We start from the raw sequence: 23,536 nt of genomic DNA, 5'->3' as shown, positions 1-23,536 counted from the left end.
TGCCAGCCAAAGATGTAAAGGATAGATGGAGTGGGTCAGAACAAGAAATAGACCAGATTTGTTTTGTACTCATTTTCCTCCTCCCCTGTCTAGATCACACTGCAGTCAGTCACAGAGAAGGCGCAGCGAGGTTAATCTAGCCATGTGTCAATCAGAGGCCAGGCTAACCTCCTTGTTCCAATAACAACGATAACTTTGGTGCACCATTTCTTATTGGAACCCTCCGTGCAGTCCTGCCTGAAATACTCCTTGATGTACAGGCACACCCTTTGTTGATTTTAGCTCCCTGAAGCCAACCCTGTAAGCCGTGTCGTCAGTCGCCCCTCCCTCCGTCAGAGCAACGGCAGACAATCGTTCCACGCCTTTTTTCTGTGCGGACGCCATACCAAGGCAAGCATGGAGGCCGCTGAGCTCATTTTGGCAATTAGGAGCACATCAACCACCACACGCATTATCCAGCAGTATATGCAGCACCAGAACATGGCAACGCGATACCGGGCGAGGAGGCGACGTCAGCGCGGTCCCGTGAGCGATCAGGACATGGACACAGATTTCTCTGAAAGCATGGGCCCTGACAATGCATGCATCATGGTGCTAATGGGGCAGGTTCATGCTGTGGAACGCCGATTCTGGGCTCGGGAAACAAGCACAGACTGGTGGGACCGCATAGTGTTGCAGGTCTGGGACGATTCCCAGTGGCTGCGAAACTTTCGCATGCGTAAGGGCACTTTCATGGAACTTTGTGACTTGCTTTCCCCTGCCCTGAAGCGCATGAATACCAGGATGAGAGCAGCCCTCACAGTTGAGAAGCGAGTGGCGATAGCCCTGTGGAAGCTTGCAACGCCAGACAGCTACCGGTCAGTTGGGAATCAATTTGGAGTGGGCAAATCTACTGTGGGGGCTGCTGTGATGCAAGTAGCTCACGCAATCAAAGATCTGCTGATATCAAGGGTAGCGACCCTGGGAAATGTGCAGGTCATAGTGGATGGCTTTGCTGCAATGGGATTCCCTAACTGTGGTGGGGCTATAGACGGAACCCATATCCCTATCTTGGCACCGGAGCACCAAGCCGCCGAGTACATAAACCGCAAGGGGTACTTTTCGATAGTGCTGCAAGCTCTGGTGGATCACAAGGGACGTTTCACCAACATCAATGTGGGATGGCCGGGAAAGGTGCATGACACTCGCATCTTCAGGAACTCTGGTCTGTTTCAAAAGCTGCAGGAAGGGACTTTCTTCCCAGACCAGAAAATAACTGTTGGGGATGTTGAAATGCCTATATGTATCCTTGGGGACCCAGCCTACCCCTTAATGCCATGGCTCATGAAGCCGTACACAGGCAGCCTGGACAGTGGTCAGGAGCTGTTCAACTACAGGCTGAGCAAGTGCAGAATGGTGGTAGAATGTGCATTTGGACGTTTAAAGGCGCGCTGGCGCAGTTTACTGACTCGCTTAGACCTCAGCGAAACCAATATTCCCACTGTTATTACTGCTTGCTGTGTGCTCCACAATATCTGTGAGAGTAAGGGGGAGACGTTTATGGCGGGGTGGGAGGTTGAGGCAAATCGCCTAGCTGCTGGTTACGTGCAGCCAGACACCAGGGCGGTTAGAAGAGCTCAGGAGGGCGCGGTACGCATCAGAGAAGCTTTGAAAACCAGTTTCATGACTGGCCAGGCTACAGTGTGAAAGTTCTGTTTATTTCTCCTTGATGAAACCCCCCGCCCCTTGGTTCACTCTACTTCCCTGTAAGCTAACCACCCTCCCCTCCTCCCTTTAATCACCGCTTGCAGAGGCAATAAAGTCATTGCTGCTTCACAGTCATGCATTCGTTATTCATTCATCACACAAATAGGGAGATGACTACCAAGGTATCCCAGGAGGGGTGGTGGAGGAGGGAAGGAAAATGCCACACAGCACTTTAAGCACAGCACTTTAAAAGTTTACAACTTTAAAATTCATTGAATGACAGCCTTCTTTTTTTTGGGCAATCCTCTGTTGTGGAGTGGCTGGTTGGCTGGAGGCCCCCCCACCGCGTTCTTGGGCGTCTGGGTGTGGAGGCTATGGAACTTGGGGAGGAGGGCGGTTGGTTACAGAGGGGCAGCAGTGGCAGTCTGTGCTCCAGCTGCCTTTGCTGCAGCTCAACCATACACTGGAGCATTCTGGTTTGGTCCTGCAGCAGCCTCAGCATTGAATCCTGCCTCCTCTCATCACGCTGCCGCCACATTTGAGCTTCAGCCCTGTCTTCAGCCCGCCACTTACTCTCTTTAGCCCTCCACCTCTCCTCCCGGTCATTTTGTGCTTTCCTGCACTCTGACATTATTTGCCTCCACGCATTCGTCTGTGCTCTGTCAGTGTGGGAGGACAGCATGAGCTCGGAGAACATTTCATCGCGAGTGCGTTTTTTTTTCTTTCTAAGCTTCACTAGCCTCTGGGAAGGAGAAGATCCTGTGATCATTGAAACACATGCAGCTGGTGGAGAAAAAAAAAGGGACAGCGGTATTTAAAAAGACACATTTTATAAAACAGTCGCTACACTCTTTCAGGGTAAACCTTGCTGTTAACATTACATACATAGCACATGTGCTTTCGTTACAAGGTCGCATTTTGCCTCCTCCCACCGCGTGACTACCCCCTCAACCTTCCCCCCTCCCTGTGGCTAACAGCGGGGAACATTTCTGTTCAGCCACAGGCAAACAGCCCAGCAGGAATGGGCTATACTGAGTGTCCCTGAAGAAAAGCACCCTATTTCAACCAGGTGACCATGAATTATATCTCACTCTCCTGAGGATAACACAGAGAGAGAAAGAACGGATTTTGGTTGAATGCCAGCAAACATACACTGCAATGCTTTGTTCTACGGTGATTCCCGAGTATGTGTTACTGGCCTGGAGTGATAAAGTGTCCTACCATGAAGGACGAAATAAGGCTGCCCTCCCCAGAAACCTTTTGCAAAGGCTTTAGGACTACATCTAGGAGAACCGCAAATGCCAGGGCAAAGTAATCCTTTCACATGCTTGCTTTTAAACCATGTATAGCATTTTAAAAGGTACACTCACCAGAGGTCCCTTCTCCGCCTGCTGGGTCCAGGAGGCAGCCTTGGGTGGGTTCGGGGGGTACTGGCTCCAGGTCTAGGGTGAGAAACAGTTCCTGGCTGTCGGGAAAACCGGTTTCTCCGCTTGCTTGCTGTGAGCTATCTACAACCTCCTCCTCATCATCATCTTCTTCGTCCCCAAAACCTGCTTCCGTATTGCCTCCATCTCCATTGAAGGAGTCAAACAACACGGCTGGGGTAGTGGTGGCTGAACCCCCTAAAATGGCATGCAGCTCATCATAGAAGCGGCATGTTTGGGGCTCCGACCCAGAGCGGCTGTTCGCCTCTCTGGTTTTCTGGTAGGCTTGCCTCAGCTCCTTCAGTTTCACGCAGCACTGCTTCGGGTCCCTGTTATGGCCTCTGTCCTTCATGCCCTGGGAGATTTTCACAAAGGTTTTGGCATTTCGAAAACTGGAACGGAGTTCTGATAGCACGGATTCCTCTCCCCAAACAGCGATCAGATCCCGTACCTCCCGTTCGGTCCATGCTGGAGCTCTTTTGCGATTCTGGGACTCCATCATGGTCACCTGTGCTGATGAGCTCTGCATGGTCACCTGCAGCTTGCCACGCTGGCCAAACAGGAAATGAGATTCAAAAGTTCGCGGTTCTTTTCCTGTCTACCTGGCCAGTGCATCTGAGTTGAGAGTGCTGTCCAGAGCGGTCAGAATGGAGCACTCTGGGATAGCTCCCGGAGGCCAATACCATCGAATTGTGTCCACAGTACCCCAAATTCGAGCTGGGAACGTCGATTTAAGCGCTAATCCACTTGTCAGGGGTGGAGTAAGGAAATCGATTTTAAGAGTCCTTTAAGTCGAAATAAAGGGCTTCACTGTGTGGACGGGTGCAGGTTTAAATCGATTTAACGTTGCTAAATTCGACCTAAAGTCCTAGTGTAGACCAGGGCTAAGAGACAGATTACGTTTCTGAAACTGAAAAAATGCTTACCATATTATCTTATTTACTGGCTAGTGGTGAAAACGTTTGAAGGGAATACTAGCCCCAGGTACATTGCATTTGGCTTTGATTTCCTTCTGTGTCCTTTCTCCCCTAATCTTTTATGGCCCTTTTAAAGATCTTTAATGGAAAGATAGCAATAAAACTTTTCTCTAAACACCTGCATAAGTTAAGTTTTGCTCTAGCCTTAATGGTATCTAGATACCTAGACCTGGGACACAGACGGTGCTAACATCCTAATTCTTTCAAACGTTTTATTTATTTTCAATTTCATTCATTTTCCTTAGCTAACAAGACCAGCATGAGCTTGTTAACCAGAAATGCAGGTAGTAGTTATTGTTCTTTCTTGTCCATAAAACTCATCTTCTGGTCCTAATCCCTCTCAAACTGAAGGGCATCCAACCTTACTTCCTAGGGTTGTCTTTCCCATCCAGTACACTGTAATATGAATCACAAACCCTTAAAATCCATTACAGAGGTGTCCTCTCATTTGCCAGTGCATTGGTATTTCTTATGGCCCTTTCATCTTCTCTTCTGTACAGAATGGGAGTGATTGTTTCTATCAACTGCACTGTAAAAATATCTATAATTTATCAGATGGCGTGGCACCTCCTTCCCCCTCCCCCGGGATAGGCTTAATACAGCATGGAAGGTCTGATGTCTTAGTGAGTCAAGCAGAGCTAGTGGGTTTTCCTGTTGACTCACCCAGGTGGAGGACAAGAAGATCAGGCTCACTGGTTCAGTTGATGTACACTGAGTATCTTTGGAACCATAAACAGCCCTCTTAGCACCAGCTGGCACCAGTGCACGCTGATGGGCTATGATTTTTTTTTTAATCCAGTCAAGTCAGACACGTAGCAACCAATAGGGGCACAAGAGTAGTCATGTCCCCATTTATACATTGCTGGGCTATGGCACAAAGTTCTTATTTTTTATTTAAAAAAAAAAAGAAAAAGACAGTGTTCAGAATAAAATGGGGTGTCCTATTTATTGGCAACCGATTGGGAAATTGGCCAAGTTCTATTATACAGTATCTAATGGAAACATGTTCCTTTAAAACGTCACTAGGAATATTACAATCAGTCCATTTTATAAAACAACAACATAGCTTTCCCAGGCCATAAAAGTGCTGAGCAATGTACATGGCACCACCTATTTAATCTCTCTATTTCCAAAAGCTCCCCTCCTGTTTACTCTTAAGACTCTACTCCCAGCTAACTACAAAATGAGTTAGCACCAATTAAATCTGTGCTAGAAATCCATCCATAATTCCACAGTCCCTAAAGTGTCCGTCCATATTCATTGCTCAAAGAAACGCATTCATATTTATGTTTTAATACCTTAAGTCTAGCATGCAAAAGCACTCAAATCCCCAGTAAAAATCCAGACAAAATCCGCTTACTAGCAATTAAAAGAAGAGATCCTTAGGCCCTGACTCTGCAATTCAGTCCATGTAGACACCTGCACCGGTGAAGAGTCCCATCAATTGAGCCAACTTGCAGGATTGGGGCCCAAGTCTTATATAGTCCAGCATGAATTAACATGTTAATCAATTAAATAAACTATAGTGTAATATGAAAGAAAATGAAAAGCCATTCAAATGCACCAGACAAAAGTAAACAAGGCGCTGCCCTAGCTACCCAAAGTGTTTGCACATGCCTAGCTCAGTGGGGTCATGGTCTATGGCTATGGTTCCTAGGCACCATTGTAATAAAAATCAATACTAATATGTGGATTAATCCCTATGCCCTCATAAAGCTCATTGCAGGATTGGGGCCTAAATCATTACTTCATTAAAACCAATACACATGCGTTCTGCTGTTGGTTTCCAGTGGTTTATGTTGAGGGGGCAATGGTTTTCATCAGCGGCGTGTGAACTGCAAAAATATCGCAAAGGATTATTTTACTCTTACCCATTAAAGGTTAATGTTGGGAATGGATTATAAAACGTCGCTTTTAAACGGTTTGCAAAGAAACGCACATATTAAATCCTTTTTGATTCTATCGCGCTAAACCCTAAATACTGATTTTTATGTAAATTTTGACTCTTGCAAAGCTCCTACAAGTCAGCTATCCCCAGGTGGCTTTATTTGAGCTTGATGCTTCCCTTAGATCTTTTTTCCTTCTTGAGATACCTTTTTGCTGTAGACCAAAAGTCGTCATGGCTGCTGAAAGATCTAGTACTTTAGACATAAATAATAACTCTATTTAATCTCTTGCCTTTATTTTCTGAATTTGTTCCTCTGACACATCTTGTTAGATATATTTTTATCAGTGCAGAGGATAACCACAGCAGGGCTATTTTTATTTCTAGGGAAATGATGCATGATAACTGCCAGCAGGGCCCAAAACAGTAAATCGTCCAGTTCCAACCACAGAATGTATTAAAAGTCTGTAGCCTGTGGTAATAAGTTATAATTTAGTTGACTACAAGTTTGCTTGGATTTCAAACTGTACAAATGAGTCTCATTGGCTAGGAACCAAAAATATAAAGTAGTTTTGAGCGTTATCAAGGTTTTCAGCTACCTCACAACAAGGACCTAGTGCACATTTTTCAAATGATTGCAGTACATTTTTATAGTGAAATGGTTCCAACTTGATTGTATAATTTATAGGATTTGCTTACAAGACAGTGAGTTGAAGAGACTCAGAGAGCTCATTCATCTCCTCTCTTTCTAATGTGATCTCTCACCACAAATACTGAGATCTGTTGGCCCCTTCTAGCTGCAAAGATCTCTGCCACTCCTAGGCTGGAGAAGTTCATTGGCCAGAGTCAACGGGCCAAGTTCTGCTCTCCTTGCTCCCACAGATAGTCTCATTGATCACACTGTGACAACTTTACTGAATCAGACAAGCAGGGCTTGGCCCAGTAACTTGGTAACAAATTAGGAATCAGTAAGGCTACGTTTTAGTCACGGGTATTTTTCGTAAAAATCATGGACAGTAAATAAAAATTCATGGCCCGTGACCTGTCCATGACTTTTACTAAAAATACCCGTGACTAAAACTTGGGCAGGGGGCTGTGGGTGCTCAGGGTAGGGCAGTCAGGAGGCACCACAGGTGCTGGGGAAGGGGAGACGGGCCATGGTGCATGGCCCAGGACCCCCGCTAGTGCTCTATACCCAGCTCCATGTTGCAGCTCCTAGGCGGCGGAGGGGCAAAAGCGCTGGCTGCCACGGCTCCCATTGGCCGGGAACTGCAGCCAATGGGAGCTGCAGGGGCAGGGCCTGTGGGCACAGGCAGCACGTGGCACGGAGCCCCCCGGCCCCTCCACTGCCTAGGAGCTGCAGGACCATGGCAGTGGGAGCCCCCCACCCCGAGGTAAGCGACACCCCCAACCCCCTAGCCCTGAGCCCCCTCCCACAGACCCAAACTGCTGCTGCTGGCCCAGGGGCTGCCCGAGCCAGCATCAGCCACTGAAGAGGTCACAGAAAGTCACGGAATCCATGACTTTTGTGACCTCCGTGACAGACTCCCAGCCTTAGGAATCAGTCCCACAAGGTGCAGCTCGTCCTCAATTCCAAATGATTCAGGGCGAAATTTTGAAAATGTTTACTAAGTGTTGTTCTCGCTACCACGAGTAGTACCCATTTCAGTGTAACAAGTAAGCCCTAAGGGACCTGTCCTGGAAGGACATCAGTAAAGGCTATTTCCATATGTAAACTTTCCAGGGAGAGAGTGATGGATGGATGGATGGGGGGAGAGAGAGAGAGAGAGAGAGACTTTAGAGGGAGGGGTACGTTAACAGATCCTCAGCTCATGTAAATTCTGAGGATTTGGACCTCTGGTCAATATTATTTTTAAATAGCTTTACATTTATTTAAACACCCTTAGATACCTGCTTTTGGGTGTTGCAGTAAATAACAGATGCTTTGTAACGACCTGTGAATTTTTTTAAACTAATGCTTTGTGTTGGTGTACAATTAAGACACTAAAACAAAACAACAAATGCCAATATATTTGCAGGGAGGGCCAGATTCTCAGCCTGTGTAAATTGATGTAATGCCAGTGGCTTCAGCTGAGCGATACTAATTAACACTAGATGAGGATCTGGCCTGTATAGCTCACACTCTTTCCTTATGTTCTCTGCTATGCAATTTTTTCCCCCTTCAAAATATTGCAAGTTAAGGAAGTAGGGATAAAGCTTTCTGCTTGTTGCTCATGAAAATAGTAACATTGTACTCACATGCGCATGGGCAATTATAATTATGATGATTTGTTTAGGGCCATTCTAGACACTTTTCAGATGAAGGTCCAAACGCTGAGGAGTTTGTGACCTGAATAGAAAAGGAATACAAGATGCTGGAGCTTGGACTGGGGTGTCAATCTGAACTTTGAAACCCTCAGGCCCTTTTGCTTACACAGTGTAAATCCATTGATTACAATGGAGTTACTCCTGATTTACACCAGTGTAAGCGAGTAAAAAATTGAGACTCATGACTTTTGCTGGGCTGTGACTCAATGTTAATATGGCTTTTCCCCCCCTTTGAATTCCACTGAAGTGATTCAGAATAAAAATGGCCTTCCCTTCTGTAGCGTAGTATATGTCCAAGAGCAAGGGGATGTCATGCAGCAAACAAAGCCTGTTACCTTTGGCAGTCATTTAATGAATTAAAAGAAAAACAGGTATATTTCATGCACCTATTTCTGAATACAAAGAAAAAAAACCTTTTGATTCTAAGGGCGAGAAAGAGGGGAAGAAAAAATCCCAGTCATTACGATCGATGAATACAAAAGAAAGGCAAAAACTAGATAATGTTTCAGGAAATAACACTGCTACAAGGTTAATTTTGCCTGGTACTACATTTCCTAGTATTGAATTGCCTCATATACTCCCTCAGGCATTGCTCCTGTGCTTGCAATGATCGAGGCTGATTTTATTGGAAAATCACCTCTGGATGAGAGACGTACTCCAGAGGAAACTTTGTGTGGGTACAAATAGGTTTTTGGTGCCAATGCCATGTTGCCCATGCCAGCGCCATTATAGTTCCCAATCTGTCTGTGCGTTCAAGCAGCAAATTCATTAGCAACCCTTCTGGCAGGATAGAAAAATAGACTTATTAGCGAAATTTACTTTGAATTGTGTTCGGGACTTGTTGGATAACAGTTCAGTAATCGAATTGTGCCTCCTTACAAGAGCATGATGTATTTTTATTAATAGTGGCAGGGAGGCTGTAAATATTACTTTAAGGGTGGTTTGTGTAAAACACTTTTACCTAATACTATATGACTGGCAGAGATCATGGTTGAAAGGCGAGATTAGCATATTGGAAGTGTGGGGCTGCTTTTGATGTCTGGACTGATTTTTATTTTCTGTTGTATGTCAAGGTCTTATTGAGTCACGTAACTCTCACATTACAGATGTAATGTTTATTCAAGTATTGGCTCATCCTTCAGACCCTGCCAGCTTGCTGGCTTTTTAATTATAGAAGTGGGCTATATCTTGACAGCATTGTGTACTAACTAAGGGACCTAAGTTCAGATATATACACTGGCTTCCAGGCCCTGTCAAATGGAAACTGAGCATATTGTAAACAGAGCACATTTAGCCTCCAGCTGGGAGAAGGGACACACAGAGAGCCCGTGTACTGGGGCCCTCTGCTGACCTTGGAATGACTTTGACTGTGTAGGGGCTGAAGAAAAGGTATAAAAAGGCTGATTCATACAGACAGGTGAGCAGAGAGGAAAATCAAGGGGATTGTCTAGGCAAACGGAGGGGAAAAAATTCATAAAGAGATCAGTGAGAATGCTTACACTCTCAAGGCCAACACCAAGCCCTCATAATCAACCTCCCCTGGAAACTCACTGACAGAAGCATGAGCAGGAACTTTCGATTGCAGCTTTCATGTGAAATCTCTGCATAGGCTTCCGTAAAAAAAAAAAAAAAAAAAAAAACTCCCGAAGAACTCTCAAGCTTGATGTGAATTTTCCCAGAAAAAAAAATTAATTAATTTTAACTCTAAGACTCAAAAGGGGTAGAATTTAGCACTGCAAAGGATAATTCACACACTCTGCTTGCTAATTCCTGTTGCCATGACTGTTGTTGTTTTACTGTGAGAAGTGGATCTCCAGTATCAATCGTAGTAAGCTATTTAGCCACAGAAATAAGCAGCATATGGCTTAGCACTTTTGGGTCTGGCAATCAAGTAGCAACCTTCTGCAGTGCAACTGTAGTTCAGTTCCCAATGGGCATCACTTTGATGACTAGATATATTGAGTTCCTTGTGTCATTTCAGGAGAGCAGAATCTCATACAACTTGGTTTTAGCTTCCTCTCACTTCATTTCAATTTTCTATAACCAGTGTCATCACATGTAACAGTTTCTTCATAATGGAATTTCATGTCGAATAAGATTTGTCTTTCATGTGAAAGAGCATTGTGAAAAGTACTCTGAAATACTGATCCCTGGAAAAATTCTTACCATGGTAAAAATGGGGATGATTTTTATTTCAAGGACGCTTCTGTCCCTGAACCCAAGGCAAAATCACTGCTGATAACTCTGAGAAATATTTAGTGTTGCGTTCAGAGATGCTATTAGCATTCTTTACAGGACTTACACTGCTGCTTGCTGAAGTCATTCCTGTGCTAAGTAATAAATATAAAATATTTGTGCATTCGCAATTGAAACCGAAACCCCAGGTTGAAATTTAGATCCCAATTCTTTGTCAGTAGAGTGACATCACAGGAGCATTTGACCCTGGGCTTTTCATGCACCCCTTGTGTCAGTATCACAGCGTGTTAAATATTATTGTGCCTCAGTAGCAAAGTACAAATGCAGTGAGATAAAAAGAAAGCCCTGCAGGCTTTGTTCATCACGCCTTACTCGCATTTTACACCAGGTAACTTCACTGACCCCTTGTCCCAGCCGCTTTGGTTCCCTCTCCCAGCCCCCCAGGGCTGCTTGTGTGCTTTCTCTCCCATCCACATTGCTGCTTTCCCCTGTTTTACCCCTCATTCCTGTCTCATGCAGGCTCCTTGTTCATTCCCCACTAGCTGCCCCTCTCTCTCAGCAGCAGCCAGCTCCAGCGCCACCCACCCTGCTAAGAGAGAACTGCAGAGGGAAGGGCTGGGACACACTTTTAAGAGAGGTTTCAGAGTAACAGCCGTGTTAGTCTGTATCCGCAAAAAGAAAAGGAGGACTTGTGGCACCTTAGAGACTAACCAATTTATTTGAGCATGAGCTTTCGTGAGCATCCGATGAAGTGAGCTGTAGCTCACGAAAGCTCATGCTAAAATAAATTGGTTAGTCTCTAAGGCGCCACAAGTCCTCCTGTTCTTTTTACTTTTAAGAGAAAAGCGGTAGCCAGAGTGTATGGGAAGATTTGGTGCCCATTCAGCTAATGGGAGGGAAGTGCTCAGCATAGAAAAACTGCCTCCTGCCCTGCCACACATTCCCAGGATGCTGGCTGGGAGGCCAGTTCCTAGGGCAGGTTTTGAAAACATGACTGCCCAGCTACACCAGCAGGTTTGTGTCCCTGTGGGGAGGAGTGGGGAGAAAGGGGGCTCAAGTCACCTGAATGTAAAGTGAGAGAAAACAGGGAGGGGAAAGAAGCTGCAGAATGGGTAGCAGAGATTGTGCCTGGATTTATCAAGGATATGAGGAAAGCCACAGAAGGGGCAAACAAGAAGAGTTCCACTCAGGAAGCTCCCACGGCAACCACACACAGAGGAGGATGGTTGCCAGGAAAGGGAGGGATCTGATGGGAGAGCACTAGAGTTGGAAGAGGAGCCATAGTGAGAGTGGAGATAAGTCATCAAGACAGGAAATAGAACCCAACTTTGTTAATGACCAGACCACATGAATTCCTGTTTGACCTAATGGACAGCCTGGTTTTAGTGTTGTCCAGGTTGTCTTATCACCTGGACAATCCACATGCCACTGTTGGACTCTTCTTAGAGACAGATGTCAGGTGGCGTTTGTTTGTTTTTTAATTTGCTAAAAGAAACCCTCCCTTTTCTATTGATATCATCAGTGCAGTCTAACTGTGGTTTGAGGTTCTATCCAAAACATTCCCACGGGAAAACTAAGTTGCCAGTTGAACCCTTCTGCATATCTTAGCCCTGAAATTTCTAAGGCAGGGGAGCCCGGCTAAAATACCATCTGATGAAGCATGTGCATTTACATTCATATAAGTGTCCCATATTTAAGCAAATATTTCCCCGTGTGTGTGCACGCACACATGTAATTTGTGGCAGATGAAATTATAGTGCAAATGTTGCTTTAAAAATAAAATCTTAAATTGCAGCCCTCATGACTAGATACTGTGTGGAATTCTGCAATTAGCCTGAACATACTGGAAGAAGAGCGATTGCATACAAATGTGTCACAGCTTTATAAGCATCACACTTAACTAAACGGAGAAGGGCAAGACTGGTTTCTGGGTCAGCTATCTAAGGCTGCCCATCCCCTGGTTTTATTTCTTGGCTGTTTCCTACAATTTTGTGAAATATTTTTTAATGTGACAAAGTCACTTCAATTACACAGTCATTATAAGTTTTGCCAAGGTTGACTATGGATCGTTTTGTGTTCATTAGAGCACAAAATTAGAATTTTCATTGCAGCAGCTATAAACAGTGTTGGCTCAAAGAAGTCAAGTTTTTTTTTCTCATAAAATCTTGGATGAACTCTAGTTGGGGACTTCCATAGGTTTGGGGTTTTTTTAATGTATTTTAATTTTCTAACTGTCTTGTGTTGGGTTTGGTTTGCATTTGGTTTTATTTTCCCATATCCCTGGATATATTTCTTTTGCCCTGGAGGTTGAATAAGTGAATCTCTTCAAACTGATGACATTGCCACTCTTTGCATGAATAAGCAGGTGCAGTCAACATCTTTCTAAGACTGAATATATTATCCCCTCAACATCATCAGCTTTAGATGGTTCAATGCCTGGCAGTTTAGATACAGTCAAGTTTGGAAAAGCCATAAACTTACTTTAGGCAGGTATCTCTACTCAGGAAGGGCATTTTTAGGCATGTGCTTAAGTCCCATTGACTTAAACACATGCTTAACTTTGAAGTGATTTCCAGAATCAGGTCACCTCTTTGATGGACTCACAAGCTTAGAATCAACTGGGTCTGATTCTGCTAAAGAAGAACTTCATTAAAGGCAATGGAATTATACTGGCACAGAAATGGAGTGAGTTAGAGGAGAGTTGTGTCCCATGCATTTCACGCAATAGATAAAAAAAAAAAACAGGCTGGGATTCTCAAAGGAGTCTCAGGTAGTTAAGTGCCTGAATCACATAGAAATTTGGGTGCCTGACTTTCACAGGTTCCTTTCAGAATCTCAGCCCAAGCTTTCAAAGGTGACCTGCACAAGTAAAGGATTGGGCTATTCTGGTCTTTCTTTCTGTACACATATAAATAAGATCTAAATGGCTTTCGCGGGGGGGGGGGGGGGGGGAGCACTTAAACTTTTCTGTTTGATTTTTACACTAGTTTTTAGATCACTTGGACCCTTTTGTTACTGGGTTAACTCACTGCACAAACCACGTATCTCAAAATCAGTTGGACACTTAGGTAAAAATTTAAGGCAAATTGGTCAAGGTGAGTGCTTACTACCCTACCTTCTTCCTCCTCTCTCTACGCCCTGGATTCCATCACATGCAACTAGAAGAGTAGCTTCCAACTCAGGTAGACATACTGACATTAGCTTTGACAGAGCTAGCATGCTAAAAATACCAGTATCGCCATGATGGGATGGGCTAGCCACCCAAGTAAAATTCCATCCAAGACCCTCGGTATGTACTCAAGTGGCGGCTAGCCCATGCTGCTGCCCGGGCCGCTGTGGCTACGCTGTTATTTTTAGTTGGCTAGTTTGATCAGTCTACCCAAACTAGAAATTACACTTGCAGATGCAGTGTAGATGTACCCTTAGGGTAGTAAACCGTTCGCTGCATCTCTCCTAGCAATCCAAAGAGTATGCACTCTTCTTGGCATGCAGCCTACTCACGTTTTGCCACTGGGGTACCCAAGCATAGGTTGTTGGTTTTTTTAGATATAATATGCCAGGATAATGTCATCCAGAATAAGAGATGTCAGTGAGTGCACCAATGGGCTTTATCAGCTTATACCTCATAACCAAACCTGGAGCTACGCCGAGCATTGACAGCATACGTACAGCAAAAGCTGCATCTCTTCTTTTTAAAGAAATATCTTTAATTTTGTTATTTACTATTTGCATTGCATTCGCAACAGAAACATCGAAGTTCGTGCATCACAGAGGTTGCTTTAATTATATAATTTAACTTTTGTATATTTATTTTCTTATAATTATGTAGTAGTGCATGGTGAAATATCAATAACATGGGGCCTCATCAGACCGTGGTTTTACTCTTAAACCTTTGTCATGTGTGTATATGCACATGCATGTGCAAATTATAATGTACAGATTAGCACACTGTGGACTGGTGGAGTTTTGCTGTATGCAGTAGGGAATTTTGCTTCAAGCTGCATATAAAAGTGTGATTCAGAAACTCTTCCAAACCCTATAATTTTATACTGGCTGGTATAAATGAACAAACTAAAAAAATCTAAATATATTTGTATAAAATGTCTCTCAAAGGAGATAACAAGACAGACGGACACAGTGAAATATGAGCAGTGTGTATAAAATATCCAGATGCATTTCTGCAGGCAGGTTAAATATAAGTCAGGGAAGGTGAAGAACAGCCCGTCAGCTGTTAAAATGTATTTGTTGTTTGCACTCAAGAATTTTTTTAAACTTAAAGTGCTTTTAGTCTGTAAAGAAATTGGTAAAGCCAAGTATTCCCTCCTCACTGAATGTGATCATTGCTGAACTCAAATAGTGGCTTGCTTGCATTAATGTGCTCAGTGGTCTGGAGGAAATTAGGAAAATGACAGGGCGGGGGAGGCAGCCTTCCTCATTTATTTATTCTGGAGAAATGGCGCCCATTAATCTATCATGAAAATGTAGAATTGAAAGGGAAGGAACTACAGTTGAGAACTTGGCAGATGCTTGCAAACACAGATGGACTTGCAGTGTTTCAAGATTTTCCAGTCTTTTGTTGTTGATAGCAACATTAAACATGGTCCTTGTATTCCTAGTGTTTATCTAGAATCTCCATCGAAAAATAATTGTGTATATTTTGGATTGCTCAATTCCCTTTCAGTGTATTTGCGTAAAGTTTTTAAACCTTAAATGTAAACCTCGTACATTGCTTACTTGCTACAGTATAAAAGGCAGGGTTGAGACTATATATTCAGATAAAAGGGGGAAAGAAGAAAGGCCCTCTTGTACAGTTAATCATTTGGATTGTTGAACAATGACTGTAGATTGTTAGTCAACTTGAAGCTCCTATCCTTAGAGATTGTAATCTGTGTGGTTTATGTCCCTTTCTCCCAACCCGCAGTCCTCATGACCTAGGGGAGAATTACCCCTTTGATAGGCTGTGGGAGGCATGTCTGTTCATTATGTAACTTTCTAGTAGAAAAATATAGGGCCAGATCTGCCGTTGGGGTAACTCAGCACAGCTCCATGGAAGCTGAACACCCAGCCTGAACTGCATCTCAATTCTTGGGAACAGGAAGGAGCTAAAAAGGGGTGTCACCTTCTTCCACCTGTCTGTATATGGAGAACATTTTGCTGTGTCTTGTAAGACTGAATAGAAACAGTCCGTATAGGAAATCACTGCATAATTTTTGAGAATTTGACTCAGAATTTCTCCTGCATCCAAATAGACAGTTTAATGGCAGTTTGTCCCTTAATGGAAAGAGTCTAAAACGTCTCCAGGGAAGCATTGTAACACTGTACAATCCATACTATTTATAGGATAAGGACATCTTGGACATCCCAAGCTGCATCCCTTATATTAAAAATCAGTAAAATCAATAGAAATAACAACAAAACTTGACTCAGCCATATGGCAAATTAAAATGAAAATTTTTAATCTCGTTCCCATAAAAAGAAATCTGAGAGCGAGTGCTTCACTGAAAACCAAGGGAGAAGGGAATCTTGCAAAGGGATCCATGTGAGCAGACCTGGAATGCACCATGGAAGGCCAGGGGACTGGTAGGGTGCCAATGTACACCCATGTGGGTCATTTTGGAGAATCAGGGCCTAAAACGGGGATCAGCAACCTTTGGCACGTGGCCCGTCAGAGAAATCCACTGGTGGGCGGGGACGGTTTGTTTACCAGCAGCGTCTGCAAGTTCGGCCGATCGCAGCTCCCACTGGCTGCGGTTTGCCTTTCCAGGTGACTGGGGGCTGCGGGAAGTGACGGGGGCCGAGGGATGTGCTGGTCACCGCCTCCCTCAGCCCCCATTGGCCTGGAACGGCCGGCCAGTGGGAGCTGCGATGGGCCAAACCTGCCGACGCTGCAGGTAAACAAATCGTCCCAGCCTGCCAGCGGATTTCCCTGATGGGCCGTGTGCCAAGGGTTGCCGATCCCTTGCCTAAAAGCTCAGTTCTGCCAACATTTACCAGCACAGTGCAACTTTTCCTAAGGAAATAATCCAAGGACCTTAAAATACTAGCTGCTTAATGGAGTTATTTTCTAACAAAGGTGAAGAATTGCCCTCAAAATATTTCTGGATACTTTGGAGCTCTCTCTTAAGGCAAGATGTTGCTTTAAATGGTGGTCCCTGCCTATCCTGCACTTAGCTAATTTTTCATGTCATTCCCATGAGAACAAGGCTGGTCGTGTGGTTAAGGCGCTGAACTGGGACGTCAGATATAGAGGTTTAATTCTTGGTTCTTCCACAGACTTCTGGGTACATGGGCAAGTCACTGAATCTCTCAGAGCCTAAGGTCCCTGTCTGTAAATTATGGATAACAATGCTTCCTGTGTCTGTCTTGTGTATTGAGATTGCACGCTCTTTTGGGCAGGGACCATCTCTTCCTGTGTGCAAGTTCTGCAGCTCACTTAATGAGAATGTTGTGAATTGCTGCCCCTTGCCGGTTCTGTAATAAAAATGAGAAGTAATAATGAGGATGATTTTGGAAAATTACATGATCTGCAGTGAATTTAATTTTTAAAGAAAAGGTATCACCTATTAAAATGGTTACACGTCACGCAGAGCTTGTCAATGAAGTGTAAAGGTACGGGGGAATGTGAACTTTTCAATACTTTTGTGCAAATGTGAAGTTTTTCGGTACCAAACCACCAAATTTTGCGAAAATCAACATAGCACTTTTCAAAGGCCCACTGCAACTCTGATGATCTGTTTGCTAACCTACTGCACATGAATTTCATAAAATGCCTGTTGTAAATGTTCTTGCAGCACCCACAATTCTTTTGCTTTAGATGTTCCCATTTTGTCATGAAAACTGCAGAGTAAAATCAAAAAAATTCTCGCAACTCTACCTGACATTTACCTGAGCAGTGCAGATCCCAGAAAGCTGGCAGGGATTGTGCAAAAAAAGATGAAACTGGCCAAAACCAAACCAAACAGACATTTTCTGCTGCACCAAACATTGGGCATACAGCAAGAGTTTTTGTCGTGTAAGTTAAAACTGACCCTGGTCAGCTCTAACTTGCATGATCCTCACTTATACCAGATATTGCTAGCGGAATTTCTTCATTTGTTTGCTATCAACAAGCAATTCATCTAGACTTCACTCAACAGTCATATGCAATTATATCATCATTCATGCACACTTTTCCAAAACCTATCCACACACGTAAAATATAAACCAATGTATATAGTAATAGATACAGATAAAATATGATTCCTCTTGTCGTACAACACATTTATTTATATTCATTTCTTGGCAGAAGTCAACAATCTTTATTTATTTTATTATTTTCTTCCATTTAATCATTTTAAATCCACATGACCTTTTAAAAGCGGCTCCAGCTTTTGGTTGCATGTTGCCTAATGTAATCATGCATTCTATTATGTGGCTGTCCACTACTGCTCACGTTTTCAATATTCCCATTCCTCACCCTCCCTTCACCCCAAAGCAAATTGCCCCTGAGATGATCTCTCAGAATCTTTCAGGGAGACCACCCTGCTCACAGAATTTTTTTTTAAACCACCCTCATCTTTTTACTTATTTTTCTTCCTAGTTTGCTCAGTCATCTATTTCCATCCCTTAAGCTCAGTAAAAATTTACCAGAGTAAAGATGGCTCCAAACTATAAGCCTTGTATGATGATCCGAGCCTTTTTAGGGACAAATCCAAGCCCAAATGTCTGGTCTGGGCTCTGGGGAGGCCAGAGAGGGGGAGCCAATTGCGCATACATTTTTACATGAATGCAGAATTACTGACATTGTGCATGCAAATGGGTATTTCCGTATCTAAAAAACCCATTGTATTCACAGTGGTAATTGCACATTGACATGTAGGGCTCAGACAGGCAAGGATTTTTGTGCACCAGCCCTGGTCCTCCTCCTTTGAAAATTTGGCCGCATGGGTCTGTGTTTCAAAGCTGGACAGCTACGTTAGGATATCCAGTCCTGCCCTTGGATCCTCATACCATCACCTAACTACCTACCACTGGTGTCTGAGTATGCAAATGGTGATTGTGAAGCTCAAACAAGGGTGCCTTGTTAACTCACTGTCTGTTTATACTTCGTCAGGGCTTGTGTTTGGGGAGCAGTATCTGAGTGGCCTGACTGCAGCATTTTCACTTCTTTTGTCACTGTAACTCAACTGAATGTAAACATTTGAGGGCAATTAGAAATGCAGCATATCTAGCATTCTGTACTCAAATGTGTAATATAAAACACTAACCCACTTCAGAGAGAGGCAAACACCATCAAGAAGATGGGTTTATTGAAAGTATTGGCTGTGTTCTTCATAAGCTTTACGCTTTGTTCATACACTAGACTGTATCTTAAATATAAGCCTATCATCAGGGTTAGCAAATCAATACCATAAGAGTGTGAAATGGTCCCCAGAAATCTCCAGAATGCCATTTCACAGGAAAAGCAATTGAAAAAGAAGCTGCACTGGAATATCTTATGAGATAGCCATTTAGATCACAGAAGGATCATAAAAGTCAGAAGCATTTTGTTTGAAGCAAGGTTCATAATATAACCATACAGGGTTTGCTGGGAAGAAAGAGGAAAATTGCAAACCAATTTGTGGTTATGGTTTTCCCTGTCAGTTCTACTGGGATTTAAAACTTGTAAAAGGTAGAAACTACGACCATCTTACATTGCTCAACTAGAAAGTGATAACTATAATCATAGCAGCTAAACAAACACCAATTATTGGAAGCCAATAAAGTCTTTATTAACTTCAAAGCAATTAGTGCTTCATGTATTCGTTTACTACTGAACAAGGAGGTGTCATACAATAGCATTTATCAGTGACAGCCTAGGATTCATTCAAGGATTGTTTAGCTATATTTCTCAGAATATGTTTGTGAATGAAGGTCGAATATTTTCCAGTTGTGCCTGATGAAAGAAATAGCAAAAGAATTAGTCTGGGTTTCTCTGTGCATTTAGCATGCCATCATATTTCAAACCCTCTATAATCCTCAGCTACCCGGTTTTACCGATCATTCTTTTTCAATACACAGAGCTCTAGGTAGGTGGTGGAGAGAATTCCTACTGAACCAGTATTTCACAAAATGAAAAATGTCATAAATAACCCCATTCATTTTGTCAGACATAATATTCAGCCCAAGAAATCTCTCATATACACGCTGAAAATTAATATGTAATCTTTATTTTTCAGTGGAAGCTGACAGATTTCCTGGCCAGTTACAATGTCTTGGGCCAAATGTAAATGAATCTCCAACCATTGGAAACCTAATTAGATTGCATTTACAAGTCCTTTAAAAAGAATCTCTGTAATTCATGGTTGATTACAAGCTAATATGGAGCCAGTCTACCTTCTTCTTCTTCTTTTCTTTTCTTTTTTTTTTTTCTAAATCCAGGCAATAAAAATAGTTTCTGGTTTCTCTTCTGCTAAGATTTCTCTTTAAAGAGCAGCACTGCTTTAATAAAGATATGGGAAATGAAATTCGAGCTATGTTACACTCAATCAGATTACTTCGGACAAATGAAAAGTCATACTGCCTCCTTTAATACCATTAGAAGAATTGATATTGCCCAATTCTTTTTAGGTCACAATGTAGTGACGGTTAGAGTCCTGGTGTCGTTTACCCTTTTGTGACACTGATGTGTGTCTGCCACTGCAGAAACATTGCCACAGCATATTATTGATGTCGGAGGAGAAGGGCTAATGTGTTGTGATCCACTGGGAAGCGTTGTTGCAGGAGGTAACTTTTTGTACTGATCGTCCCATGAAATGTAAGTTTACAGATGTCGATTACAATTGTGTGCCGCGCCTCTTTGAAGGGGCAGTACAGAATGTACAGGCTAGGGGCAGGTTGGTCATTTTGTGCCATCTTTGTGCTGCCCAGATTCTAGGTCAGCTGGGGGCCAGAGTGACCCCTGGCATGAGGTAGAGCAGCCCCAGGAGCTGCTGTATTTATGGTATTCTCCCCAGGGATGCCTGCGGGCTGTGTCACAGCCCAGAATCTCCATGGCGCAGCATACACAACAGAATCACTCTCCCTGCCCCTGGCATTCCCCCAAGGCCCCCACTGCAGAACTGGGGATTAATTCTGCAATCTTTGTCTCGTGGCAGCATGAAGCAGTTCACTTTCATACAGTCAGGGGAGGACTCTGCTATTCAGATGCTATCTAGGCACTTTGAACTGATCCAGCAGCATAAAGCAGTCCTAAAGCCAGCATAGCCAGCCACAGGAGGATCACTCTAGCTATAGTGGCATATAGGCAGCAAAAAATTTCTTATTCCTCCTCTTACCCTGTCGCCTGGCCAAGGCTTCCATGCACCTTTGGGATCCTCGGTTGTTACACCATTGGGACCACGGGCAGCAGACATAAATTGTCCAACTAGACCAAAAGAAGGACAGGAGACATTTGATATGGGTTTAATCGGTCCACAACTTTATTATTAGATGTCTGGGACTAGCTAGCAGATAAAAGTGTACAGTGCAGGTAACTCCACATTTATTCCATAATTACCTGTGGGACTTCTGCCAGCTCCCCCTCTTTTTCCATCCTGGTCCCTCAAGCCAATGCATTGCTGGGACCTTACCATCCACCCCCCCACCCCCCCCCATCACAGGAGGGTTAAGGTGGCCTGTAAGAAAGGGGGGGTGGCGCCCTGCCATACCAATCATAGGTTTCAGAGTAACAGCCGTGTTAGTCTGTATTCGCAAAAAGAAAAGGAGTACTTGTGGCACCTTAGAGACTAACCAATTTATTTGAGCATAAGCATCCGATGAAGTGAGCTGTAGCTCACAAAAGCTTATGCTCAAATAAATTGGTTAGTCTCTAAGGTGCCACAAGTACTCCTTTTCTTTATACCAATCATAGGAATCCCCAACTACCCCTCTCCCCTGTTCGTTCCTTTAACAAACACCTCCTTTTTAAGTCCTTTTCCAAGCCATTTATCCGGCTTCCCAGATTCTGATTCCCTTCCCTATGGAGTACCTGCACTGGACATCCTCCCTGCACTTATATAATGAGTTGTGACATACAGCCTACCGCCTTTCGTGCCATGCATGAACAATGCCCATCCTGTGTGGAAGGCAAAAAACCCCAACTGCACCTAGACCAAAATTCCTTCCCAACCCTCCTAGAAAAGGGGCAGTTAGCGTAATGCCCACAAGCAGGTCTTGACCAAACCTAGCATTTCATCACCTAAAGGGGAGGGAGGGTGGATGCTGCCTCAGCCTGCTTCATGTGATGAGGGGGCTTCACTGCATGGGTCGCCCCTTTTAAACCCTTCATTCCCAGGGGATGAGTCAGCGACCACACTGACCCTTCTGCAGCAGTTTTCCTCTCACCCCCCCAGCCGTAAAGCACTGTTCCCTTCATTTGGCCTATCAGACAAATTCCCCCCACCCCCTGCTTAAAGGTCCAGTGCAGTCATTAGAGCCATCTCCAGGCTAATTTACACTGGAGGACTGGCCAGGCACACAATAATCCCTGGATCAGGCAAGCACAAAGTGGTGCTTTCCCCACTCCTGATTTGCACTGTGCCCTCCCCAGCATCTGAGGATCTGGGCTGTGAAGTGCTATGTGAATGCTTGAAGTTATTAGTTATTAATTATGTACATTTCTGGATAATATGTTTCATTCATTTAATCATTTGCAAGCGTGGGAAAGTTTTGTGCTGTTTTTTCAGTTTCTGTTTTGGGAGGCAAGAACGGTACTCCTTTTGCTTTCCATAACCCAGAATTATCTCACAGCACCTGCTTTCTGTATTGCTGCGTTTTGTTTTGTTTTGTTTTCAGTTATACGTGTATTTACGAGCTTGAAACAATGAGGAAAGAATCCAAACTTGAGCAACCATTATAATCCATTTATCAGAGAGGGACAATTACTAATAGTATTTCACCAATTAATTAGTAACCTTTTTCATTATATAAACACAAATCACGCTAAGCCAGCTTCTCTTAATTTGCATGATTTGCACCATTTTTATCTTCTAGTATGACTGATGCTATTGAAATAAATTTCTTAACGTGGCTCAGAAAGACAAAGGCAAATTATCTCGTTTCCCCAAGTGAGTGTTAATGAGGTGGAGGCAGAATAGTATCTCTCCCACTCTACACAGGATCTCTTCTTGTTGGCTGAAAAAAATCCTTAATTATAAAACGCATTAGGAAATCCTGTGCCTGGATCGGTCAACAGCTAAAGCACTGTCCTGGCAAAACAACATAGGCCAGCTCCTCCATAGGCCAGCCAAACCACATAACAATCTAATATCAATGCACCACCACAAATGGTGGGCCAGTGAGACAAACCAGTCAGTAATTATTAATACTTTTAAAAATAAAACATATTCCTGACAAATTAGAAACTGTCTAAAAATATAAGCAAAGGGACGCAAGCCAAGAATGGACGGAGAGCTGGTAGACAATTTGGGCCAGATCCTCAGCTTGTATAAATTTGAATAGCTCCATTGACTTCTTTGAGCAGTGTCAGTCTGCACTTGAGGATGTAGCCCAATTGTGTTATGCCAGCAGCAAATTTGACTCAGGAGCACATTAGAAATGCCACAGATAGGCTGACAGATGAGACACTGGGGCTGACAGAATAAACCAAGAGGTAGAAGACAGAGCGAGAGGAAGATGGACAGTTTGCTGCTTTGGGGAAAGAAGCAAACTAATTCTCCAAGATTAAGGTTTTGCTAATCCTGCTTTCTTAATAGATTGTAAGTACAAGATAGTCTGGCCTAGGTAGCTAAGCTTGTCAAAGAATTAGACTCTCTGTGCAGGGCCAGATTCTGAGTTGCACTGGCATAAATCCAGAGTGATTCCACTGAAGTCAAGGAAGTAACTGCTATTAGACCAAGGGCTTTTTCCCCCCTTGTTGTATTATCAGCATTTGCTTTAAAGAAACAATATAATGAACGAGTAATGGACTTAAGGCATCATGTGGTGACATGAGGCTGTTGTTGGTGTTTAGCACCAAAGCAAAGTTCAGCCATTTTATGGCCACCAAAGTCATTTTCAGGGATCTTATGATAATGTTATGA

General features: G+C 43.5%; 1 protein-coding gene across 8 annotated transcripts in view; it reads left to right on the top strand.

Moving 5' to 3' along the window:
• The window catches only part of AFF2 (ALF transcription elongation factor 2), a 464,322-nt gene that overhangs the window by 322,867 nt on the left and 117,919 nt on the right, over positions 1–23,536 (top strand). The window lies entirely within an intron of this gene.

This window comes from Lepidochelys kempii, chromosome 9 (genome assembly GCF_965140265.1).
Source record: "Lepidochelys kempii isolate rLepKem1 chromosome 9, rLepKem1.hap2, whole genome shotgun sequence".
Classification (NCBI taxonomy): Eukaryota; Metazoa; Chordata; order Testudines; family Cheloniidae; genus Lepidochelys; species Lepidochelys kempii.
The sequence above is the reverse complement of the archived record's forward strand: the minus strand, read 5'-3'. Positions and strand labels throughout refer to the sequence as shown.